Source organism: Labeo rohita, chromosome 20, assembly GCF_022985175.1.
Source record: "Labeo rohita strain BAU-BD-2019 chromosome 20, IGBB_LRoh.1.0, whole genome shotgun sequence".
In the NCBI taxonomy this organism is placed as follows: Eukaryota; Metazoa; Chordata; class Actinopteri; order Cypriniformes; family Cyprinidae; genus Labeo; species Labeo rohita.
The window spans coordinates 23,884,989-23,894,867 of NC_066888.1; positions in this window are offsets into that span (position 1 = coordinate 23,884,989).

The following is a 9,879-nucleotide window of genomic DNA, read 5'->3' on the forward strand; positions in this document are numbered from 1 at the left end:
AGGTTTTACTGTTTACTGTATGTTATTTTCATTATTTCCCTATAGCGGCTAATGAACCCTAATGAACCGGGAGTCTCACCCATACGGTTGTTTACACGTTGAAAAAAAAAAAAAAGGTGGATTGTTATTCTTAGGTATTCTTAGAGCTGCACAATTAATTGTAAAAAGATTGCTATCTTGATTGAAACACCCATGCAATCTTATTTCTAAATGACAAGGATTCCTTTCTGTTTATTAAACTGTTGATAAATTTATATCGGAACATTCAATTCTGTGTTTACATAGAGAGTAGGTTACCATAGGTAACAAACAGTCATTTCAACCACACAGTGTTATTTATGTCTTACAGTCTTTCATATTATCACAAAAGTACTGGGATAATAGTTTATAGTTCGGATATAAACACTGATGTCAGTGGTAGACTACTGATCAAAATCGAGCAAATCATCTTTTGAAAGTAATTTTCACTTCAAATTGGCGCTTCAAATATCTTTTGTTGATTACAATGTTGATACATTGTTTCGCCACTAGGTGACTGTTAAAAAATGTAATTGTCATGGAATCATTCATTCAAAAGATTTGTTCAAAAACGCTGATTCATTCAATAATGGAACAAGTGAAGTATTTATGAGTGAGTAATTAAAACATTTATTCAAACTATTTTTTTTTTTTAAATAATTCATTCAAATGAATTAAACATTTTTGAATAGAATGAGGCAATGAAGATTTTGTCACAGCCTCTAGTAAATTACATGTTATTTTGCTTAGTTCAGAATTGGAAGTCTCAATTTATCCAGAACTGTGCAACAACAGCATTAATTGCATGGTTAATGTACTACTGAATACATTGTTCTGCTAATTTATGCTGTCTAAACCACAGAAAAAAAAAAAACGTGCAGAAGCTGCTAAATCATATAAGGACTTAGTAAGCAAGAAAAGGGTACAATATTTTGACAAACTGAAGTTAATAGGTGGTAAAGATACGTATCAGCAGTATTAATTAAGATATTAGCCTAATATTTCACCTACCTGACTGGAAATGATAAGAACAAACATGAATGTTGTCAAGATTCTTGCCCTGGAAATCCTCGTTCAGTTTGGCCAACTACAAACGCCTTTTGTTCCTCAGACACTATTCTTCTTGATTTGTTATAACTTTTGGCCACTAAAGTACTCCAAACGTTTTTCCCGGTTTGACCGCTTAGTACAGCCCAAAACATGACAATAATTGACCGTTTTCAGCAGCATTAATTAGCAAAATTTGTTCAGTTTGGTGGCATTGTTCACATTCAGAGCTGCCAATATGGTAGAAAGATGATGCGTCATGAAAACACTCTATTTATAATGTAGACCTCTTAGAAATTTGCATTTTAAATATGCTACACTTGGCTTTATAGGGTTAACATGCAAATCCGGGCGGCTCTCGTAGTTATTGACTTGTGTACTGAATGCCTAAGGACCAATTTCTTGTAACAATCTGCTTAGTATTGGGTTTTCACAGCTCTTATTAGCATTTATTATCACATTTGTCCACCATAATTCCAGTCAATTGCACTCTAATCACTTCAAATCATGCAAATGGAGAATTGTGAAGTGATTAGCATCTCCAATGCAACTCACTCCATAACAGCGTTTTTGTCTGTACATTTCTAAATATTTAAAAATATTTGGCATGGAACTGCGAAACGCAGCCACCCGCCCATTGATCAAACAATGTCATGAGGTCTTTAACGTATGACCTATGTAGTGCAGTTTGGGCATCAGAATCATTACTTTGCTATTTGCAGTAGCACTAAAAGCGTAAATGAGTCAAAAGTGTTTGAGGTTCATGTTAAAGATTTGTAAAGAGTAGTGGGCGATAGTTTTAACTGCGGATCGTCTCTCTGATAATCCTCACCCTCTTTGGCTTTTATTAGGGAATCTTTTTAATCACCAGATAGAAATGATTCTGACATTGGCTCCAGGCTTAATTATTTCTCTCAGCCGCTGAATCACAATTAATGATTGTAACGTCCTTGTTCTTTGAAAGTCTCTTGCTTGGGTGTTTTGATAAATGTCTCTTTAACCTTGAAGCGCATTTTGCCGCAACTGTCAACATGTTACAGAGCTGGCGAGGCAAGGACTTGACCAATGTTTCTGGCCTTGGATGTTTTGTTGTTATAGGCACAGATGAGCTGTAAGAATGAGCGATACTTCTCCAAACTGCTCATTTCCTGTTTTCCATGGCATAGGTGTCTTATGACAAAGTCACAACAGAATCTTGCTGGGTTTTTTTTGGCTTGAGAGCTCTTCTAAATGAGCTGCTGACTCATGCAGTCAAATTAAGTCAGATCTGTCCACGTCTCCTCCTGCCTCGCTCTCCCTTCTCTCTAGGTGCTGTCAAAAGTACTCTGATCCTTGGACTGTATTGCACAGACAGGAACGTCCATATATTCTGCATATAATATGTTCTGTCACACATTGTATTTAATAGTTGATAATGAGGCTTGCTATATTCTAAAAGTCTGCCATTTGTCATTTTTAAATTGCAGACTTGCTGTAAAAGTTGATAACAGATGGGGAAATTTAAAATAAGATGGTTATTTGAATCAAATGTACCTTTTTAAACCGTCACATAATATCTAAATATCTTACACTTTAAGGCAGCATTTTAAGGAATACCAATGGAAGTGAAATACAGATCTCTCTGAGAAATGTGAATATCTTATTTTTTAGCTTGTGTTTTATTCACAGGGCAGAGATGGAGCAGCATTTGACAGGAAGGTATGTCACACATGCATGTAGCATAAGATAACAGAGAGGATTTCTCAAGAAGACACAATCCAGCAGCTCTCCTGACATTATATGTCACTGACTTGTTTGTAGGCTGCAGTTTCTCCTTGCAATGCAGGCTGGAGGAGGTGTCTGGATTCACAGTAACTGAGACTGGAAAGCACAGGGATGCTCAGAGCTGACTGTTAGGGATGAGCACAACCAACATTCCCACAGTGAAGGCCATTAAAACAGTCAACATCCCTCTGCGTTGACTTTAATGCAATTTGCACCCAGTCCTCTATAGCAAAGGAATGCAGAGAAGCCAGATCTGGACATTTTATTAAGTCTAAACTGAAGTTTAATAACTTATGGGGACTTGGAGTTTCAGTTATGTTTCAATGCAAGAGCGTTTATATACACTTGAACAGCACTAGAACTTAGTTTTTGTATTGTTCAGCGTTCCAGACCAACCGTCAGTCTGTAGTAGGCCCTATTTCTTATAATGTTACTCCAATAGGGGGGCGATAAGAGACAGTTTCTGATTTTTGTCTCACAATTGCGATTTTACTTCTCGCGCAATTCTGAGAAAAAAAAGTTGGAATTGTGTTTATATCTCGCAATTATGAATTTATAACTTGCAATTGCACTTTATATCATGCAATTTTGACTTTATAACTCCCAATTGCAAGTTTATATTACGCAATTCTGAGAAAAAAGTCAGAATTGCGAGATAAATTTGCAATTGCGAGATACAAACTTGTATTTGCAAGTTTATATCTTGCTATTTTGATTTGATTTCTCGCAATTGTGAGTTTATATCACGCAATTCTGAAAAAAAAGTTAGAATTGTGTTTATATCTCACAATTTTGAGTATATAACTTGCAATTGCACATTTATATCACGCAGTTCTGACTTTATAACTCGCAATTGCAAGTTTATGTTATCCAATTCTGAGAAAAAAGTTAGAATTGCGAGATAACTCTTGCAAATGCAAGTTTGTTTTATCTCGCTATTTTGACTTGATTTCTTGAAATTGTGAGTTTATATCACACAATTCTGAGAAAAAAAGGTTAGAATTGTGAGTTTCTCACTATTTTGACTTGATTTCATGCAATTATAAGTTTATAGTACGCAATTCTGAGAAAAAAAGGTTAGAATTGTGAGTTTATAACTCCCTGTTCTGACCTTATAACTTGCAATTGTAAGTTTATATCATGCAATTCTGACTTTGTTTCAATTTTAATTTCTTGTTTATTTAACTGTTGTGTAAGAAAACAAATCAGTCTGATCGCACTCGTTCAAAACATCAATTCAAGGCGTTCAAAAACGAAACAAGCATCTTTGTGAACGAGTCATTAAATCATTTGTAGCTTCCATATTGCTTAATTAAACTTTGACTCAGATGTTCCCTTTTAGGAGAAAAACATTTTAGATGTAAAAACAATGTAAGAACATCTTGAGCAAATTTTATTGTTCATACTGAATTCTCTGACATTCAACTTTGGTTTGATCGCAGACTTTGAATACAATGTGCGACAGCTGTGAGTTCTCAACACTAGATGGAGACATATGAGAAATGAATGGGGTTAAAGATATAGTTGACCCAAAAATGAAAATTCTGTCATTAATAATTCATCCTCATGTTGTTCCAAACCAGTAAGACCTTCGTTCATCTATATTGATATTTTGATATTTTTGATGAAATCCAAGAGCTTTCTGACCCTGCCTAGACAGCAACGCAACCACCACGTTCAAGGCCCAGAAAGGTAGTAAAGACATTGTTAAAATACTCTATGTAACATCAGTAGCTCAACCTTAAATTTACAAAGCTATGAGAATACTTTTTGTGTGCAAAGAAAACAAAAATAAAGCTTAGAAAGCTCTTGGATTTCATCAGAAATATCTTAATTTATGTTCCCGAAGATGAACATAGGTCTTACGGGTTTGGAACAACATAAAGGTGAGTAATTAATGACAGAATTTTCATTTTTGGATGAACTATCCTTTTAAGTCAGTCTCAATTTGCTCTCCATTTAATATCATTGCTGACCAGGACCAGGCATATCAAAGAGATCTCATTTGTGATTTTTCTTTTATGGGTGATGTCAACTGGGTCTCCTATTGCGCTTCCCCTTTTTTCTTCTTTTCTTGATCTTTTCACTAAAAAACTAACCCTCTTCATTTGCTGTCTCACAAGCCCTGTTTCCTCTAGGAAAAGGCAAATGGGGAAAAGAATTACTCTCCAACATGAGTGCCTATCTAAGCAAGCAAAAAAGGAACAATTACACATCTCAGAGGAAGACATCAACAGCAGCAAAGGCTATGAAGCCTTATTAAATGAAAAAACACCTCTTTAGCCCCTAAAATGGCATGATCGCAGACTGACTCACAGCCGTGTCATGTTAATGGATATGTTGATAGGGCCCATGTAAGTGTCCAGTGCTCTTTCATGCAGTGCAGTGACAGCATCTGCAGTGCATTAAGCTGTAAAAACATGATGTTGTGAAACTCACCTCTCAGCAGCAGGGCAGAACCTCCATTGACAGATTGCTATAATGGATCTCACTTAGTATATTAAACAATGTCACAATCCAGATCAGTGTCATCTAGCGTTTGCCTGTTTACGGAATGTTGTACACACTGATTTAGTGTCATGACTGTGTTAGCAGGATGATTGATATACCAAAAGAAATCATATTTTAGACTATGATCAAGAGCAAAGGGTCAAAGTTTTGACAGGTTACTAACCAGGTCTAGTTGGCCCCTGCTGATAGATGTTGTAACTATCATTTGGTTCTAAAAATCATCTGTTTCATTTAAAAACAGCAGTGTATTCTGATGATTTTTTCAATATGTAACAATAATTTTATATGTATACCAGAGGTTGCGCTGGACTTTAACATTGTCTGTCATTTTAACGGACAGGGTCTTAAAAATTCCATCATAATCTATTATTATCCGTCATTATAATTTCATATTTTAATTAGAATAACACATTTAATTTGCTTTTATTTTTGTTCACATTTTCATTTTTAATCATGAACCTAGAGCATGACAGCACAATGTTTAAAAACAACAAAATACGTTAGGGCTGGGTAAACAAAACAACAACAACAACAACAAAAATATATATATTTCTCGATTTTAATATATTCTCATTTTAATGAACCAATATTGATTCTTAAATCACTATCGACCTTTTGATCTTTTGCTGTTTTCAGTTGATGAATAAACAGTACATAGTGCTTCTTTCTTCCAATAAATAGCAATAGGCTAAGCATTGTGTTACTTTTGATATAAAACAAAGTCTCAGATTTCAAATTCTGTCCATTTCATTAGAAATACCAAGCAATAAATACCTTTTTGGCGCTTAATGTGGTGTGATAGATCGTTGTAGCTTGCATAGTGGTCTGTGCGTAATCAAACGCATAGGAAAACATTTGTGACAGTTTCATTTTTGTTCTGGATCCAGCGCTCTGCTGCTACACTGAAGCGCTCTCGCCACCAACTGGACAGGGGTGGGAATTACAGCTACAATTTTACAATAGACCACCCTCCGATTTTTCCGTCAATGATAAAAAAAAAAATTCTGTCAATGACGGAAAATTTTCGGTTAACGCGACCTCTGATGTATACTATGATTAAAAAGTTGATGGTAGGTAGGATTATTTAAAATAAGTCTCTTATGTTCACCAAGGCTGCATTAATTTGATAAAATACAGTTCAACTGTTATTTGAAATGAAATATTATTACAATTTGAAATTATTTAAAATTTAATGTATTCCTGTGATGGCGAAGCTGAATTTTCAGTCTTCAGTGTCATATGATCTTTCTAGAAATCCTTCTAATATGCTGATTTGGTGCTCGATAAATATTTTTATTATTATCAGTGTTGAAAACCTAAAAATGTTGCTTAATATTTTAAAAAATATATATAAAAAAATAAAAATAAATTATATAAATTATATATATATATATATATAAAAATAAATTATTATATATATAATATAATAATAATAATAAATAGTAAAGTTACAAAACAATTTATTATATATATATATATATATATATATATATATATATAAGGTAATTCTTTCTTTTTTTGGGGGGGATGGGTTTGGGACTGTGTGTTGATTTTATATATATATATATATATATATATAATGTTATATATTATATATAATTTATTTCCTAATAAAAAACCCTTTAAACAATATTATATACACAATATACAATAACTATGTAATAATTTTACAATATATATTAATTTTATAATAATATAAACAATATAAATTATAACATAAAATTTATATAAATATAATTTATATAAACAATATAAAACAATATATACATTTTGTTTTTTGGTGATGGGTTTGGGACTGTGTATTGATTAGTCACATGACAGTTACAGCTCAAGTGATTGGCTTAGAAAGTTCTATGGTCCCATGGGCAAAGATCTCCTTGAGAAAAGCAGCTATAGTATTATATAGTTTTACTCTCTTTAAAGGTTAAGTGTCTCTATCACTGTGAAATATGCATGCAATAGTTTAAATTTATATGCTACAGATCATTGATTAAATGCAATCATTTATTAAATTTGTAGCAGAGTATATTTGACACAGTCAAATTATTTCCCCAAAATGGATTTTTTATTGAAGACAGATATTCACTAGAGCATTTGGCATTCACTTCCATTCGTCCTTTCTCAATAGCGATGCCTGTGTGTTTCTATAATTACCATTCTTACTTATCTCTGCCCTGCTCTGTAAATGTAATTTCCCTCGTCGCAAATAAGATGGTTTTAATTCTGCTCCACTTCCACCAGTCTGTCTCGTTTTTTTTTTTTACTTAATTTTGAATGAAGTGGCAGAATTTGAAGCTCTGCCAAAAATCTGAAGGACAGCAGACCTTGAGGAGGAGCGTGTGCCCGCATATTCTCTGCAAAATTCATCGGGGAGTCTTCTGACATTTCCTTTTTATTAGTCTCAATTATTGATATAAGCTGTGTTTAAAATTCTTTTCAAATTAACTTGCTGTAATGGATACATAATGGTGCTCTGAATAATTGCCTTTGCAAGAACTAATGAATGAAGGAACTTGAGAACTTTGCCATCAAGCACACACAGTTTGACTCCACAGGCTCTTCACCTGAAGGTCTGCTTCACATTTAGCAGGGGAGCAAGAGGTTGTTGATACCCTGTTGGTTTCTGCTATTAAAAATGGCATTATGGAATCATTCATTATAAGTCAATATCACCACAGGGAAGCACTGGAACTAGAATTAAAGTGGCATCATTTGAGGTAAACGCAACATAAGTGTAATTCAATAAGGGATATTTCTAGTACTTTATATTGAGAAAAAATGTACACTACCAGTCAAAAGTTTTTGAACAGTAAGATTTTTAAGGTTTAGTCTCTTCTGCTCACCAAGCCTGCATTTATGTGATCCAAAGTACAGCAAAACAGTAAAAATTTTGAAATATTTTTACAATTTAAAAATAACTGCTTTCTATTTGAGTATATTTTAAAATGTAATTTATTTGTGTGATCAAACCTAAATTTTCAGTCATCAGTGTCACATGATCCTTCAGAAATCATTCTAATATGCAGATTTGTCATTCAAGAAGCATTTTTATTATTATTATTATCAATATTTAAAACAGTTGAGTAAATTTTTTTTTTTGAGTAAATTTTTTTTTTTTTTTTCCAAAGATCAGCATTTATCTGAAATAAAAAGCTTTTGGAACATTATACACTATACCATTCAAAAGCTTGGAGTCAGTACTGAAAAAAAATTATAGAAATTAATACTTTTATTTGGCAAATTGATCAAAAGTGATGATGAAGACATTTATGTTATTGTTATAAAAGATTTCTATTTTAGATAAATGCTTCTGAAGTTTCTATTCATCAAAGAAACCTGAAAAATTCTACTCAGCTGTTTTCAATATTATAATAAATCAGAATATTAGAATGATTTCTGAAGGATCATATGACTGGAGTAATGATGCTATAAATTCAGCTTTGAAATCACATGAATAAATGACATTTTAAAACATACAAATAGAAAACAGTTATTTTAAATAGTAAAAATTATTCAAAATTTTACTGTTTTTGTTGTACTTTGGATCAAATAAATACAGGCTTGGTGAGCAGAAGAAACTTCTTAAAAAAACATGAAAAATCTTACTGTTCAAAAACTTTTGACTTACTCTTACTTTAGGTATTTGTTCTTAAAGGGATAGTTTACCTTTTGTGGATCTTTTAAGTTTTGCTTACCTTGATTAGAGACAGAAACCTTTCAGGTTTCATTAAAAATATCTTAATTTGTGTTATAAAATGAACCAAAGTTATGGGTTTGGAACAAGATGAGGTAAAAAGTGACAGAATGTAGCCAATTTTGAGTGAATTATCCCTTTAAATACAAAACGTAGATATTTTAGATATGACTAAAATACTAAGACACTCATTACATCAGCACTTAATGTTCCTGATGCATACCGAATCATCATTTGCATAATCATATTTGCATTACATATAACTCTAGAAGAACATCCGAGATCATTGTTTAAATACTGTTCTGGTTGAGGATGAGCTCTTATTTCCCACTTTGGTATATCTTGAATTCCAAATTATGCTAATGCTAAGTCTAGCAGCCCTTGATGGTTTTTAGACTGTGCTTGGCACTAGTAAGCTGACAACTCTGAGAAGCTTCAATTTCACTGCAGGACAAACTCTGCTGAATGCTACCTATTTGCATGATAATTATTCATGCAGTGAAACTGGACGCTTTACCCAGCACTTGGTCTTGCATTTTAATACACATCTACAGTGAGCTTTTTCAAATGGGCATATTTTCTACCAGAAGCTGCCCAGAGTGTCACGTGACTTCATTTAAAAAGAGGACTATAAAAAGCAACTTTTTGCTAAGTATGTGATTTTGATTTAAGTTTTAGGTTGAAAAGAAACTCATTGCATATACAGATCAATGATGTTACAACAAAAACATTGTATTGTGTTGATTAGAACAGAAGTTTAATTGTAAAACCAACATGAATAGAACATCATAATTCAAATTTGGAATCATAAATGATGCTGACACCCAAAAGAACAGGGCATTGAC